This window comes from Phyllostomus discolor, chromosome 4 (genome assembly GCF_004126475.2).
Source record: "Phyllostomus discolor isolate MPI-MPIP mPhyDis1 chromosome 4, mPhyDis1.pri.v3, whole genome shotgun sequence".
NCBI classification, from domain to species: domain Eukaryota; kingdom Metazoa; phylum Chordata; class Mammalia; order Chiroptera; family Phyllostomidae; genus Phyllostomus; species Phyllostomus discolor.
In genome coordinates, this window is record NC_040906.2 from 130,959,040 (window position 1) to 130,975,068 (window position 16,029).

The following is a 16,029-nucleotide window of genomic DNA, read 5'->3' on the forward strand; positions in this document are numbered from 1 at the left end:
AATGGATACAGAGCTTAAAAAAGAAAAGATCAAAACTATGAACAATAAAATGGCAAAAAATACATATCTATTAAGAACTGAATCTAAAAAACAAACTATACAAACAAGAACAGAGACAGAATCATGGATACAGAGAATGTTTTGATGGTTGCCAGATGCAAAAGCGGGGGCGGGGTGGTGATGAGGGAATGGGTGAAGAGGTGAGGGGATTAAGAAGTACAAGTAGGTAGTTACAGAATAGCCATGGGGATATAAAGTACAGGATAGCAAACAGAGTAGCCAAAGAACTTATACCCATGACCCATGGACATGAACAATGGTGTGGGGATTGCCTGAGGGGGTGGGGGGTGCTGTGTGGAGGTGGGCACAGGGGGAAAAATCAGAACAACTGTAATAGCATAATCAATAAAATATAATTAAAAAAGAAAAAATAAAAGAAATATTCATCTCTGTTGAGATATTTGTTAGATCATGAAGCACTGGTTTCAATAAGCTTAAAACCCTAAGGAGCTTTCTTAGTAACAGAAAGTGGTAAAAAATGAAGCTCAGGGACCAGTGTGGATATTTGATATCTCTCTCTCTCTCAAATTGATGTTTTGTTTCACTTATTTATGCATTCATTGGTTGATTCTTGTATGTGCCCTGACTGGGGATTGAACTCACAACTTGGTGTATCCAGACAATGCTGAGATCAACTGAACTGCCTAGCCAGGGCAAGCCTCTATCTAATCATGTATCCAGATTTTCTCTTTTCATTGTTGTTCCTTCATAAATAGCTCCGAATGGCTTGTATTTCCCCATGCCAAAAGGACCACAGGAAACAGGAAGGGGATTTTGATCCCCATTCCTGTCTGTTATGAATGGTATTCCGAGATTAAAGGATATTTCTAGGGTCTATTTTTATTGGTTCAAGACAGTTTGCCAGAGGAAAGAAGAGCTTGTCTCGATAACCTTTATTGCTCCTTTCTTAAGAGATATTGTCTCTCTTTGGAAGTTGTAAAACTAGAATTTTTACAAACCTTAAGAAATACCCCCATTGTGGTACCTAACACTTGAAACAAAAGAGCTTCTTGTCTGGCTACAATTGTTTATATAGCAAATAATTGTGCTCTCCTGGGAAAAATGATTCTAGTTATCAGAAGCTCTTTTTCTGTTTGTTTCATATAACTATTCAAGTAGGGTAATTGTTTAGAATTAGTTAATCCTTCATTTTAATATTTAATTAAAATCATATCAGTTTATTCTTTGGGATATGTCGCCTAAGATAATTTTTTTCTCGTATCTCACCAAAATCTGAAGTGGGATGTTGAGACCTATCACCTTTTATATTTAGTTTTTATTGTTGTTCAGTTACAGTTGTCGCCATCTCCCTGCCCCCATTTCTCTCCCCTGCCCTGCCCACCTGCCACATTCAGTCCTCCCCACCATTGTCTGTGTCCACGGTTCCTTTATACACATGTTCCTTGATTCGACCCTTTCCCTTCTGTATTTATTTTTTATCTAATGAAGTAAATTATGGTTTGTTGCCAGAGATAAGATGACCCTTTCCATCAAGTACTCCACTTTTAGTTGTTCAGGGAAATGAAATGTATTGCAGTTGAAACAAAATAAAAATACTGACAGTGTTTTAATGTTGGCATTAAAAACAGTGAAAACAGAACTCAATTACATTTACTTTTTAAAATTTTTTGTGGGTTTTATTTTATTCGATTATTTTTTTTATTGTTGTTCAAGTACAGTTGTCTCCATTTTTCCCCCTCCACAACTCCCCTGCCTTACCCACCCCCACTTCCCACCCTGGATCCCACCCTTTTTGACTTTGTCCATGTGTCCTTTATTCAGGTTCCTTGATGGCCCTTCCCCTATTTCCCCCCATTATCTGTCTCCTCCCTCCTCTCTGGTTACTGTCAGTTTGTTCTTTATTTCAATGTCTCTGGTTATATTTTGCTTGTTTTTTGGTTTTATTGGTTAGGTTCCACTTATAGGTGAGATCATATGGTGTTTGTTGTTCACCACCTGGCTTACTTCACTTAGCATAATGCTTTCCAGCTCCATCCATGCTGTTCCAAAGGGCAGGAGCTCCTTCTTTCTTTCTGCTGTGTAGTATTCCATCGTGTAAATGTACCACAGTTTTTTGATCCACTCATTTACTGATGGGCACCTAGGTTGCTTCCAGAACTTGGCTATTATAAATTGTGCTGCTATGAACATTGGAGTGCGTAGGTTCTTTTGAATTAGTGGTGGAAAACAGTATGGAATTTCATCAGAAAACTAAAGATGGAACTGCCTTTTGACCCGGCAATTCCAGTGCTGGGATTATACCCTAAGAATCAATTAAGTTTAATACTAACATAGAGGAATGACTTAAAACATTCCTTCCTGTTAATAATTTACAACTGAGTCTGTTCAAAGTTTAGTACATTTAGGTTATGTCAACAAGTATGTCATACGCATTTCATCATCAGACCCTGTGCTAGGTGCTGGTGACACAAAGATAACTAAGCATGATCCCTGTCCCTAAGGAACTAGTGTGTGGTCAATAAATTCACTCAACAGAACTGGACTGAAAACTGAGCCTTGGCTGAAAGATGAAAGGAAAAACCATTTCAGCACAAAGAACAGCACATTCTAAGGTGGGGAGGCCAAAACAGCATGTCATATACTCAGAGAACTCATGGAGTTTGCACATTGTAGAGTGAAATATTAAAAGGAAGAGTACAGCAAATGAAGCAAGATAGTCAGACGAGGTCAAAATCTAAAGGGCTTTATCTTTTCTACATCATCTTTGAGTGGTTGGGCAATGGTCGAAGTTGCCTTTTAGAAATATCTGGTGATGAAATGTGAAGTTCAGATTAGACAGAGAGAGCTGGAGGGCTAACCTTTGGTCAACATGAAAATGAGGACTTTGATGATATCAAGAAATAGAATAAGGAGTTAAGGTTATACTGAACTGTGAATGTAAGAAAATTTAAGGGTAACTCGTTAAAAAGGGTAATGGTGTGATATTTGTCTGAATAATTAAACAGTTTTCAGTGCTAACATCCAATCAGAATTAAGTCCATGACACAATTTTATACAAGTAGAAAGAAGAATAATGTATTTTGAAATTTGAGAATAACAATGCCCACAGGAATGGACCTGTCATTTGCTTAGCATGTCTCAGTCTGAAGCTTCGCTGTTCAATAACATTGCAACTTGAACTGTGGCTAGGCCTGACTGAATTGTTTTTAGTATGAGGAAAAGAATGTGAAACATCTTATTAATAATATTTTATATGCATTAAATATTGGGTTAAATAAAAAATATTATTAAACTAAATTTCACTTTTTTGTTTACTTTAACAAATGGGGCTGCTAGAAAACAAAATTACATAAATAGTTCACATTCCATTTTTACTGAATAGCACTGCAGAGAGAACCATGTCAACTGTCAGGTAAGTTTTTTTCTAAACCTTAGTTTTGACTTACCTCAAGGGGCTTAGCCTTTTAGTATCTTTGAACCTGCAAAATGAACATCTAGGCCATTTCTAAGAGACTCTGGGTCCTTAACCACACTGTCTCCATCATGCTAGATCTGGCAGGAGAACATGGAGGGCCCCAGTTTGGGAGAATGAGGAAGTTCAACCTTGCAAATGATTCTTTCCAATTCTTTAAAGTAATCTTTTTATGATCTTCAACCAGGTCACATTTGGTTAATTTGATTACCCTGTTACATAAACTTCCAGATAAGACTTCTGGGAACATCAGTAGTCATCAAATCAGGAGACTGAACAGATTTTAATGGAAATATTTTAGGGCCATTAAATTCTTTTCCTGCTTTGTCATCTCTAGTTGTCTCATGGCTTCCATTTGTGAATGTATGCATTTTTTTCTTAAGTGCTTTTAAAGTTATAGCAAGGGATTGGGATCATAAAGAAGGAAAGGGAATTAGAACATGGTGGGATTTGAACTAAAAATTAATTATTTAATGTGTGGAAGAAGTGAGCAAGATCACTAATAACAGTCTGTGAACATTTTAGGTAGTCAAAAGGCTTTGTGTCTCAACATCATCTGAAGTCACTACAAATTCTACAAACCTTCAGTGAAGGGAGAGTGTCATGTTCTTTTCCATGACATAGTGCAATGCTGTAGGCTCAATGTGGAATCTTTGCACAAATGTTATGTTATGCCCATAGAACAAACTGTAGCAAAAATTACCACAAAAGAGGGTAAACTTCTAGCTACTAGAAAATGTATTAATGCATTTTTTCATTCTAAATAAGTGCAGAGAAATGAGGCATTGCTTTATTTATTTTTTATTTTTAAAAATAGTTTATTTATTTTTTAGAGAGAGGAGAGAGAGGGAGAAAGAGAGGAAGAGAAATATCAATTGGCCACCTCTGGCACACCCTCAAGCAGAGACCTGGCTCACAACTCAGGTATGTGCCCTAACTGGGAATTGAACCAGCGACCTTTACTTGTGGGATGCTGCCCAATCAACTGAGCCACACCAGCCAGAGTGAAGCATTGTTGTTTTAAACGTAACTATATATTTTTTTTGTTTAAAGATACTCTGTAGTTAGTCTTCTTAATTTGAATTACTGAAGTTTTATGGACAGAAGTGACCAAAAAGAGCTACTGGGATATAGGAAGAAGACATAGAAAGAGCTCAGATAGCACACCATCTTCCCTGCAATCCCACCACAGAGATGCTCCCTGGATCTGTAGAAGGCAGCAATGGCGGGGTGGGAGGTCGGCGGTGGGGGTAGGGGGGCGCACTGGAGCCACCCAGCAAAACTTAACTTGTTTTTTTTAACTTCTTCATCTGTGCAATGAGGACAGCAAGAGTACCTAACTCTGTGAAGGACGAGAAAAGTATGTGGCTGAAGAACCCACACCTGAGCTAACCCCAAATCTCAAGCAGGGAAGCCTCCGGCATCAGCCCTGCAGTCCCTCTACATCTTCCCAGTCAAGTCATTTCACAGTTTCTAGGGCAACATCTCCTGTAACGTCTCACATCCATCTTCTCTCTCAAACAATGATCTTGCTTCTTATGTCACTGAGAAAAATAAACTCTGAGAACAGAGGACTACCCCATTCTTCCACCATCAAATCGTCCCAACACTCCTCAAATCTTTCATTTTGATCTTATGTTCTGCCTTCCCTTTGGTTTCAAGGCTGCCTCTGCCTGGGGATGGGATCCAACCCTCACTTATTCACGGGCATCGCTTCAGCCATTCTTTCCTATTTCCTGAACGGCACTAGATTCTTCTCTACTGAATCATTCCATTTAACATCAACTATGTTAGAATATCGCCTTCTGAAAAAACCTGCTTTCCTCAGCTCCACATTCCTCTCTAGCTGTTCCTCACTCCTCTTTTCATCCTTATAGCAGCTCTTCTAAAGGAGTATCTGTAGTGACTCTTTCAGTTTGTTACCCCTCTTTCATTCTTGACTTCATTTCATCCAGGTCCTCTTCTCTATCTTTCCTTTGAAATTTCTTATGTTAAAATCACCAGTGACCATCATCATTCTAAATTCAGTGTCAATTCTGTTTTCATCTTCTTCAATGTCTCAGAAGCAGTGGACAGGGTTGATCATTTCTTTTCTCTTGAAATGCTTTCTTCACTTGGTTTCCATGGTACTGCGCTCTGCTAGTATTCTTCCTGCTTTAAACAGCTCCTCCGAATTTCACTTTACTTCAAGTCGTCACCATCTACCATCGCTCTCCAGTTTATTATATGAATGGACCATCTCTATAGGAAGGAGGCTCCTCAATAGTCTTTATCCAGACTTCTTTCCAGACCCCCAGAGCTCTAGATTCATACACCCACCTACTTACTAGGTACCTGACATATATTCATATGCCCAGTAGGAGTCTGCAACTGTGCATACACACGACAGAACTCTTTATTCTCATATCTTTATGAACTTCCTTTCTAACCTAGTCCCTACCCTTCTTTCCCAACCATACCTCATCCCCTGTCTTTCCTGTCTTTTTTATCCTTAACTAGTCATCGTCCTTAAACTATCTTAAACGTTCTATCTCTGCCACTTCAACCAGTGGACTGACAAATCCTGCTAATCTCATCTTCAAAATACATGCTTAATCCCAGTAGCTTGTTACCACCTCCATTAATGCGACCAAAGGTTAGTGCACTATTTTCTCTAGCTTGGACTACTATATTTGCTTCCTAATTGGTCATCTTTGCCATGTTTCTTCCTTGTAGTCTCTTTTCCACATTGCAACAATGCAGTCTTTTAAATATTATTTGCATGTTAGAAGTATTCTAGTGGTTTCCCTTGAATTTTGAAACAGTAATAAAAAACCTCTTTCACCTAGCCTGAAGCCCCTAACTGTCCAAGTTTATTTTATACCCATTTCTTCTCGCTCATTCTGTTCCAAAGATGCTAACTTCTTTGGAACTTGTTTGTGTTTCTCAAACAAACCAAACATACTGCCAGTTCAGGGCTTCTGTTCCTTTAGTTTCTAATGCCTGAAACATATTCTTCCCAAAAGGTATACTATCTGTCCCCTCACTTCCTTCACTGTCTGCTCGTGACCCCTCTTCACAGGGGTCTTCCCTGGCCATTGTGTTTTTCCTTTGACCACCTATTCTCCTTTCACCTCCATCCCTTTCTAGTTCCTTAATCTGCTTTGCTTACTGCAGCCTAATTACATTATGTGTTATTTATTGTCTCTCTCCCTAATTAGATTGTAGATCCTGTCAGGCAGAGAGCTTGCCTGTCCTTCATGAACTCCAGGATGAGCCACAGTGCTGGGCTCAGTGGATATGGGGTCCATACCATCAAGTAGTTGTTGAGCGGATTACATAAAGGGCTTAACATAGTGTTGAAAAGACAGTGATATTATATATATTTGTTATTTATCTGCTGCTATTGTTTTTCTAGTATCTTAACTGTTCTGTTCTTATGTGACTAGGAATAATTAAAACTATTGAACAGAAGTTGGGAAATAGAATTTGTACACCATTACCAATCCTAATCACTGCTTGCTTGATTTTTTTTTCATTTTTCTAGTCATTGGTTTCTAAATAGTAAAATGTTTTTGGATTTTGCAAGGATATTAGAATCTCAAATCTTCTAGTATGGACAAAATTTGGACAAAATATTACATACTGATACTGAAAATCAAGGCAGAGACCCCCAGCTTGACAAGTTAGTTCTTCATGATTAAATTGTGTAACTATAACTAAAATGTCATCAATTTTATCTTATAAACATTGTTTTCTCTTTAATATTTTATAATAATATCTCTATAATATGTAAGCTAAAAGCACTAAGTATGTTTCTTGGGGCAATTACCAGTAATAGCTTTTAACAGAAATTTTTGGCTTTTACTTGACAAAATATCTGTATGATTCCTTACAATCTTGTTTAAAATTTTAAAATATGGACTTAAAAAAAGTTCCTGAATTCATTCATGAATCCTTAAAAATGTATGGTGCTTTCAGGATAAATTGTCTTGTCCAAATCTTTTTTTTTTAAGCCCACAGCTTTATTTTTATACCAATACTTGGATTCTATTCTCTGTGTGGGTTGCTGTATATAACCTCCACAGAGTGGACACCAGGGAGTGCTGAACTGGTGAAAATGCAATTCAGTTCTTCCTCCTCTATTATGTACTTTAATGAAGCAGGCAGATGGTAGATGGTTTTCCCTCCGGAAACTGCTGATTTTGAAGACTCTGGTATGCCAGTTTTGCAAACATGGTGTTCAGCAGCATATAGTACCTCAAAATATACATTTAACTTTGTCAGGAAAATGACTTTACCCTTAGGCAGATGGATAAGTTTGCAAAAACACAAGACCACTACTTGACTCTTCAGTTTTCTTCTGTAGATTTGAGTATAAATAACTTTCCTCTCTCTTAGTTCTTAACTTCTTGTAAAATAGCATAGATTTAGCTCAATATCCTGCACAAATGCAATTAGATTATAAAATCATATACATGATCATTGTTGTTTCTATTTCTGTTGCTAAACAAGCTTCTTATGGGGTATGTTTCCACACTGTTCATCATTATCATTTACAAACAAAAAAGTGGTAATTTATCAGTGTGACTTTCATTTAAGGAAATAGAAATAAGTCTCTCCTGAGATGTTACTAATAGTAATAGGTAATGGCGCCTTGCACAGAAAACATACACTTACCTATTCATTTTGAACTAGGATAACAGGCAATACATGAATGAAATCAAGTTCTCTATTCAAATGGATATATAATATTTATTTCAGCCACAGGTGAAAACATGAAATAAATATCATTGGTTGATTGCCAATTCCTGCTGATACTAAATCATTCAAACATTCTATGTAGACATATAATTTCTACCATTCTCTCCTCTCCATCTGTCAGAAAAGTTAAGAACAAACAGAATTTTACATTAAGATATGAAAATGTAGAGCATCATTATTCCCACAGGCAAAAGCAGTAATAAATGATCAGAATTTGAAGTAGGACATTCTTTTTTAGATGCATAATTCTTAGAAATTAGTGCCATCTTCTGGCTTCTCTAAGTACTGCTTTATATCTAAACCAGATGCTGGTAGGGTTTTTACAGTACCATGAAATGTAAAAAAAAAAAAAAAAAAAAAAAAAGAGAGAAAAAGTCCCTAAAACAAATGAGTCACATTGTGAAATTAGAAATGGTGTCCTGTGCTATGTATCTCTATCATTCACATTACATAAACTGTGTACTTTATAATAGATTAAATATGCTTTGTAGTTTATTGTGATAAAATCCCCAGATATTACACACATGGAATATTCCAGAACAGATGTATTTGGAACACTTCTTTCAGTCCTAACTCATGAGCCACTTCATGCCACTAAATTTCTAGTTAAGAAATTATGAAACATCAAGGTTAGAGTGGGTTATCATTCAAGGTCAGTAGAAATATTTTTTAGCTTTTTAATTTATTATTTTGCAAGCCATGGATTTGTAAATGTACTTTTATATACTCCAAAGTAATAAAAATTATAATACCTACTATGTTCCTGTCACTAGGTACAACATCTGAATTATTTTATTTATTTTTAAAAATAATTTATTTATAAAGATTTTATTTATTTATTTTTAGAAAAAGGGGAAGGGAAGGAGAAGAGAAGGAGAGACACACCAATGTGTGGTTGCCTCTCATGCGACCCGGCCTGCAGCCCAGGCTTGTGCCCTGACTGGGAACCAGACCAGTGACCCTTTGGTTTGGAGGCTGGCAATCCACTGAGCCACACCAGCCAGAGTTATTTTATTTTTTACATCACCTCAAAGGGACATTCCTATTCTTATATTCCTATCTTATAGATGAAGAAACTTAAGCTCAGAGAGGTTCAGTCACAGAGCCAAGAAATGGCAGAGTCAGGATTTAAATCCAGACTCATTTGACTCCAAAACCTGCATTCCTTCTAATGATGGCTGGGCTATTCATGGCATTGACACAAGTCAGATGCTTTATATTATTCAAGTTTGTACCCCTCACAAATTACTTTCATGAATTTAATTCTATCCTACACCTCATCCTGGGAGATGGATTTGTGAAAATTGGTAGGACTCATACTCCTTCTGCCATATTCCCTCCTTTATATTTAATAGAAAAGTAAACTTATTAATTGCCTAACAGTGCTAAGTAATTAATAGGTATTCAATACATACCAGTGAATTTACCAACAGATAAGTTTTAATTAGAGCTTAATTATTTTCCAATTATGTGGAAAATATGAATGAACAATAGTTGTTAGAAAGATTAGTACATCTTTAAGGGTTTCTAAGTGTTTGGCTATTTGGAAACACACACACACACATGCATATATATATTTGGGGTAATTATCTGTAATTTTCATTTTTGGTTTTGGTATGGTGTGGAAACAGGTTAGGAAAAGGGAAAAACTAGCAAGGATCCAAAATAACAAAGCTGATTTATCAAAGAGCAACATGTACTTTGTGAGAGGGAGAAAAGAAAGAAATCTTTACTAGAGCTACTGGGGGAAAACTATATTTTTAAGACATCTGCTGTTTAGTTGTTGATGTGCTGGAAAAGCATATTGAGAAAAACTAGGTTGTTTCTCAGGTCACAACAATGATGTTTAAAATGCATATAATAAAGGGAAAATTTTATGTTAATAAATATGGCATATGAAATTATTCTAAGTCATATCATTAATAAAACAAAGAAAAACCACCAGCCATAATTTTAGAGGTTTAAAATTCATATTGTATTATTATTTTTGAATGCAACAGATGTTGTTATATATAATAGCCCCAAGACTTCATCAACTAACAGTGAACAGGTGCCTAATTCAAATGATGATATAAACAAAACCGCAAAAAATGGCTGGAAGATTAAGAGTTAGAGATACAGTTTGCAAACAATGGTCAGGAAGTGTAATGAAATAAAATATTTTATTTGCTGTAGTATGAAATACCTTGAATAAAGCTGTGATGTTAAGTTTCTTGGTTTCAGGCAACAGGAACCAACTTGGGCTGTGTCACGTAGGAAAGGGATTTATGGGCTGGTGATAGACTAGCTCATAGAGCCAGTGCGATGACTGGAGATCCAGTGGGGGAATAGGCAGAAATAAAACAATGCGGGCAGTTCAAACATAGCCATGTTCTTATTGTGTGAACACTGTTAGGATGCAGTCACTGGCATTTCTAAAACTGGGACATCCATGTGGCCACCTCAGTTAAAAATAATTTCTAAACATCACTTAGTGTTTGGATAAGTTCCTTAGCATTTAATTCCTAGGGAGAGTATTTCACTGACCTATCCTAGGTCATGGATGTGCATATAAATAGAACAGTGCTGTGTGCCAAAAAACAAAGACAAAACCCAATACCCAATAATGTTTCTCCCAGACCTTTGGTTGCCCAGTGTCAATATGCACTATTTTTATAGTATGTGTATTTTCAAATCAAAACTTCCTTCTTTGACAAAGGAGCCAAGGATATACATTGGGGAGAGGACAGTTTCTTTGATAAATGGTGGGAAAACTGGACAGCCATGTGCAAAAGAATGAAACTGGACCACTATCTTACAACACACATAAACAAAAATCAACTAAAAAGGGATTAAACATAAGACTGAACATAGGAATAAAACCATAAAAGTCTTAGAAGAATACATAGGCAGTAAGCTCCTTGACACTGGTCTTGGGGGTGATTTTTAGAATTGACACCAAAAGCAAAGGGAACAAAAGCAAAAATAAACAAGTGGGAATACATTAAACTAAAAGCTCTGCACAACAAAGAACATCAACAACATGAATAGGCAACCTAGCAAACTGGAAAAAATATTAGCAAATCATATTATCTGATAAAGGGTTGTTATTCGAAATAAATAGAGAAATCCTGCATCTCAATAGCAAAAACAGCAAACAATCACTTTAAAAAGGGGATGAGGATAGGAGTAGATTTTTCTCTAAAGAGGAAGTAGATGGCCAGAAGGTACATGAAAAATGCTCAACATCATCAATCATCTGGGAAATTCAAATCAAAACCACAAGGAAATATCATCTGACACCTGTTAGAATGGCTATTATCACAAATGCAAGAAATAATGGGTGTTGATGAGATTGAGAAAAGGGAACCTTTGTTCACTGTTGGTGGGAATGTAAACTGGTGCAGCCACTATATTTTGTGGAGGTTCCTCAAAAAAATAAAAATAGAACTACCATATGATCCAGAAATTCCACTTTGGGGTATTTAACCAACAACACTAATTCAAAAAGGTATTTACATTCCCATATTCAATGATCATTATTCACAAAAGCCAAGGTATGGAGACAACTCATATGTCCATGGATGAATGGATAAAAGAAATGTAACACACACACACACACACACACACACACTGAAATATGTTAAGCAATCAAAAAGGAAATCTTGCCGTTTGTGATGACATAGATAAACTTCAAAGGCATTATGCTAAGTGAAATCAGTCTGGTGGAGACAAATATCACTTGATTTCATTTATCTGTGGAATGTGAAACACAGAGACCTGATCTATAGTTGCTAGAGGAGGGGAGGTGTGGGCTGGGCAAAATGAATGAGTGAAGAGGGTCAAAGGACACAAATTAGTCCTGGGATGTTGTGTACAGGTGGTGACTACAGTTAATACACTGTGTTGCATATTTGAAGTTCGCTAAGAAAGTAGATCTTAAAAGTTCTTGTCGCAAGAAAAATACTGTAATTCTGTGTGATGTTAACTAAACTTATTGTGGTAATCATTTTATAATATATAAAAATATGGAACCACTATGCTGTATATACCTAAATTAATATGTCAATTATACCTCAATAATAACAAAAAGCAAAATGAAATAAAAACTTTCTTCTAATATAATGCAAAAATCTACACATAATTTTAAAAAGCCACACTTCTTTCCCAAATGCAGTTTTCTTAATGTCTTTAATTGCACTGTGTTTCAAGTCCAAGAGCTCTGCATAGGGGTCATTTGTTCTTATTTTATGTTGTGATTCTGTCCTGTATGGACTGAGTCTCAACATTTACTAAACCCAAGTACTTTACACAGAGGCCAGGCTGCATATGACAACTGTAACAATATGGAAATATGTGTGATTTCCCTTGGTGACAAAAATCAAAGGTACTGCTAATATTATTGCAGTTTGCTTCCCATCACAGTTCATGGGAGGTGGGCCAGAGGAAGGAACTTGATACGAGGAGCTAATTATAAAGCGGGAAGACAAACAGGGGGCAGTGAGGCTCCCCAGAGACCAGCAGTGGTTGAACAGCCGAAAGCAGTCACCAACTGCTAAGGCTGGAAGGACAAAGGGAAGACATGGTGTTGTAAAAGCCCAAGAGCCAGCTCACTGGAGGAAACTGGACCCATGACGAGGGCTGTTCATCAAGATATGGGGCCACGGGTGGGAGGCCTGGAGCCAGTGGTAGATACGGCCACTGATAGACATGGCACCAGAAACACCCTGTCCTCCCTCTTCCTCCTACCCTCCAGTCTCCGGACAAGGCCTGTTGGTGGCAGGAGGGAATGCAGTTTGCATATTTGAGAGATGGGTCTCAGAGCAAAAAGGCAAATGACTGGCAAACATTGTAATAAAAGCAAACCTGAGGCTACAGTCCTTATTTTGAGAACATGCCAGAGGGCCACTTCTGATACTGTAACCTTCCTCCTTGAATGCTCTCCCCTTTCATGTGGGGAAAGCAAATTTAAATTCTTCCTTCCCTGTTCTTATTTTCAGCTCACCCTGTGTCTGATGAGATTCTATACTTGCTGTGGTGATGTGAGCCTCGTTCCTGGGAGTCCTGGCCATGGTGGGCCTGCTGGCTAGGGCTTCATGAGACCATCATTAAGTCTTAGCACTAGACGTGGGAGGCAGCACCCCAGAGGAGACTTCCCGAATTTCATGGTTATGTGTGCAAGTGGATGTGTGAGTGTGTCTGCATCATGAGCCCATTTAGCAGTTTAGTGAAGTCAGTGGGAATCTCTTCAGAATAATGTTTCCCAATTAATTAAGTTAAAATACATAGGATTATAAAATAAACCAACTCTTTGGAAATACAGCTAATAAAATATAACAAATTTGTAATTAAGTAAAATTATGCTTCTTTCATAAGGCACTTAAACAATGACTCTTAGCAGCAGGTATAATAGGTAGAGCAATTTCAAATAGAGAGGAACACAAAAATATTTTAAAGTAGAGTACAGTAATTATAATGTGCATAAGTGGATCTGATTTCTCTCGGTGACAAAGTCACAGGTACTGCCAATACTACTGTGGTTTGTTGATGGCATTAATAATTAAGAAGTTGTTAAACTTCTGTTAGAAGTGGTAAAACTCTGTAATTATTTAGTTTTCATTCACATTCACACTTGCTTTGACCTAGAGAATTATCTGAGTTCTGCCAGAACAGTTCCTCACCTTCTGGCTAATTTTCCCACCTTCAGTGTTTGCTCTAACCACCCTTCTCACGGAGGCCTGCCTTGTCCACCATATTTAACTGCATTTCTCTGCTGCATGATATAATTTTAAAAATGCTGTCTTCACCCAGTTTTGAGGCCCTGGTTAGAGGATGGTCAGTTCCTTTCCTGAGCAGCTATGTTCATACCCCCAGGTACATCCCCTGTTGGGTTCTGGACCACTACACATGACCCTAATTATGTGAGGCCAGGTACCAGGCAGCAGGGACAGCTGCTCTGCTCTGGAGCCCATGAAACTATTCAAATTAACCCACCCACAGGGAGTCCTGGAAACTTATCTAATGCCACCGCCCTTGCCACATATAAGCAGTCAGCTCTTTACAGCCCCTGGCTTGCTGGTACCCTGCCCCTGGTACAACCTCATGTGTGATGCTGGGTAGCAACGTTCTTTGATTTGGAGCTGTAAGTAACCAAAAGTTCTCTTTTCATCTATTTAAGTGTGTTGTCCCCCCATCAAAAAAAGTCTATAAATCTTATAAACCACCCTGATTCCCCCACCCCATATTTCTGCTCTTTTCTCTTCTCTACTTGATTGTTTTGTTTTCCCATAACACTCATTATCTTCTAACAATTCCCTAGAATGCCTCAGCCCACACCGGAATGAAGGGTTGTGAAAGCAGGTTTTGTCATTTCGCCCCAAGCACTAGGAACAGCGTCTGGCCCACAGCAGGCTCTCTGTACATATTTATTGAACAAGGGCATGAACCTCCTTCCTGCATCTGTTGTCATTGGTCACTCTGGGCAATACTTTCAACTCCTTTTATATCTGTTGTCTAGTCACATGAGAAGTCTGAAATGCAAAGTGGCTGTCATAGTTTCAATTCAATGGGACCATTGCTGGGTCTCCTGTAAGAGCTTTTCTCTTTTGGGCATCAAAAGCCTCTGAAGTGGAGCTCAGCCATGGAGAGGGGAAAGGCATGGGGGTTATTTTAGGGGTAACTGTGAGAGAGGCCACTCTCCTGCCCCTTGGTTTCTGCATCTGTGTAATATGGCTGTGAAAGATATAGCACTGTAAATCAGTTACAGCTTCAAAGCATACATGGCATCTTGCAGGATAACATTCCGACCCTCACAGGTAGCACAGGTGGTGGGGTCACAGACTCTTTTGCTATTCTACAAGGTCAACAGCTTTTGGATGATGGGTTTCAGAATAAGACTGCTATCTGGTATTGCCTATTACCTTCTCTGTAAACTGAGTCTGCTGACTAGAAGTAATACTGTTCAGGAGATCATGATGGTTTACTGAGCTCATCAATAGAAGTTCATAGAAGAAACATTAGTAGAGCAAGTCATCAAGACAATAGGACAGATTCTTGTCATTACTATGATGCAATTCACCTGCTGGGGAGTCAGCCTTGAGCTCCGAGAGTGCATCAGGGGTCAGGGTAGTCTGTAGTCACTGGGAAAGGAGGATTTGGGAGTGGCACATGTGAAGTCAATCCTCTTAGTGAAAGTCAGTATTGAGGACCTGCATGACCTCAGATTGTTCTACTACAGCCATTTCCGCATGCTGCCAGATTTCATTCTAAAATCCTCTAACAATTCATATTTCTTCTGTTAAAAATATGTGCAGTAGTTTTCTCACATTCCTTTCTGTAATTGGTGTCATTGCTCTCTCTAGTTTTTGACAGTCTGATGAGAGTAATTTGTCTAGATGTTACTTTAATTACATCTCTCTGATTACTAGTGAGTTTGAATAACTTTTGTTCATTGGTTATCTAGATATTGTTCAGTGAAACATATGTTAATATCCTTCATTCATTTTTCCATTGCCATCATCATTATTTTGATAATTCTTAAAGGCTCTTTGAATATTACATTAATTCTTTGTCTGTAATATTCCAAATAATTTCTCCAAATCAATAATTTTTCTAATGACTTTAGATGTGGTATCTTTTGCAACTCAAAGTTTATTTATTTATTTATTTGTTATCCAAGTATTTTGTTTTATAGTTCCAGAATTTTCTGTCTTGATTATGAACATTTCTCTTGTACCTAGATTATGTACATAATTTCCAACATTTGCTTCTAGGATGTTTGCTGATTTATATTTTATATTATAGTTTTCAATTTT

At 37.5% G+C, this 16,029-nt stretch overlaps 1 protein-coding gene and 1 long non-coding RNA gene across 2 annotated transcripts in view; one reads left to right on the forward strand and one right to left on the reverse strand.

The window, feature by feature from the left end:
• LOC118500231 (protein eyes shut homolog) overlaps positions 1–16,029 on the reverse strand; it is a 271,851-nt gene that overhangs the window by 70,516 nt on the left and 185,306 nt on the right. The gene's annotated exons all lie outside the window — the stretch shown is intronic.
• On the forward strand, positions 2,490–4,547 carry LOC118500234. Its single transcript, XR_004902787.1, has 2 exons — positions 2,490–2,958; positions 4,327–4,547. It is a non-coding gene; the product is annotated as an uncharacterized LOC118500234 (long non-coding RNA).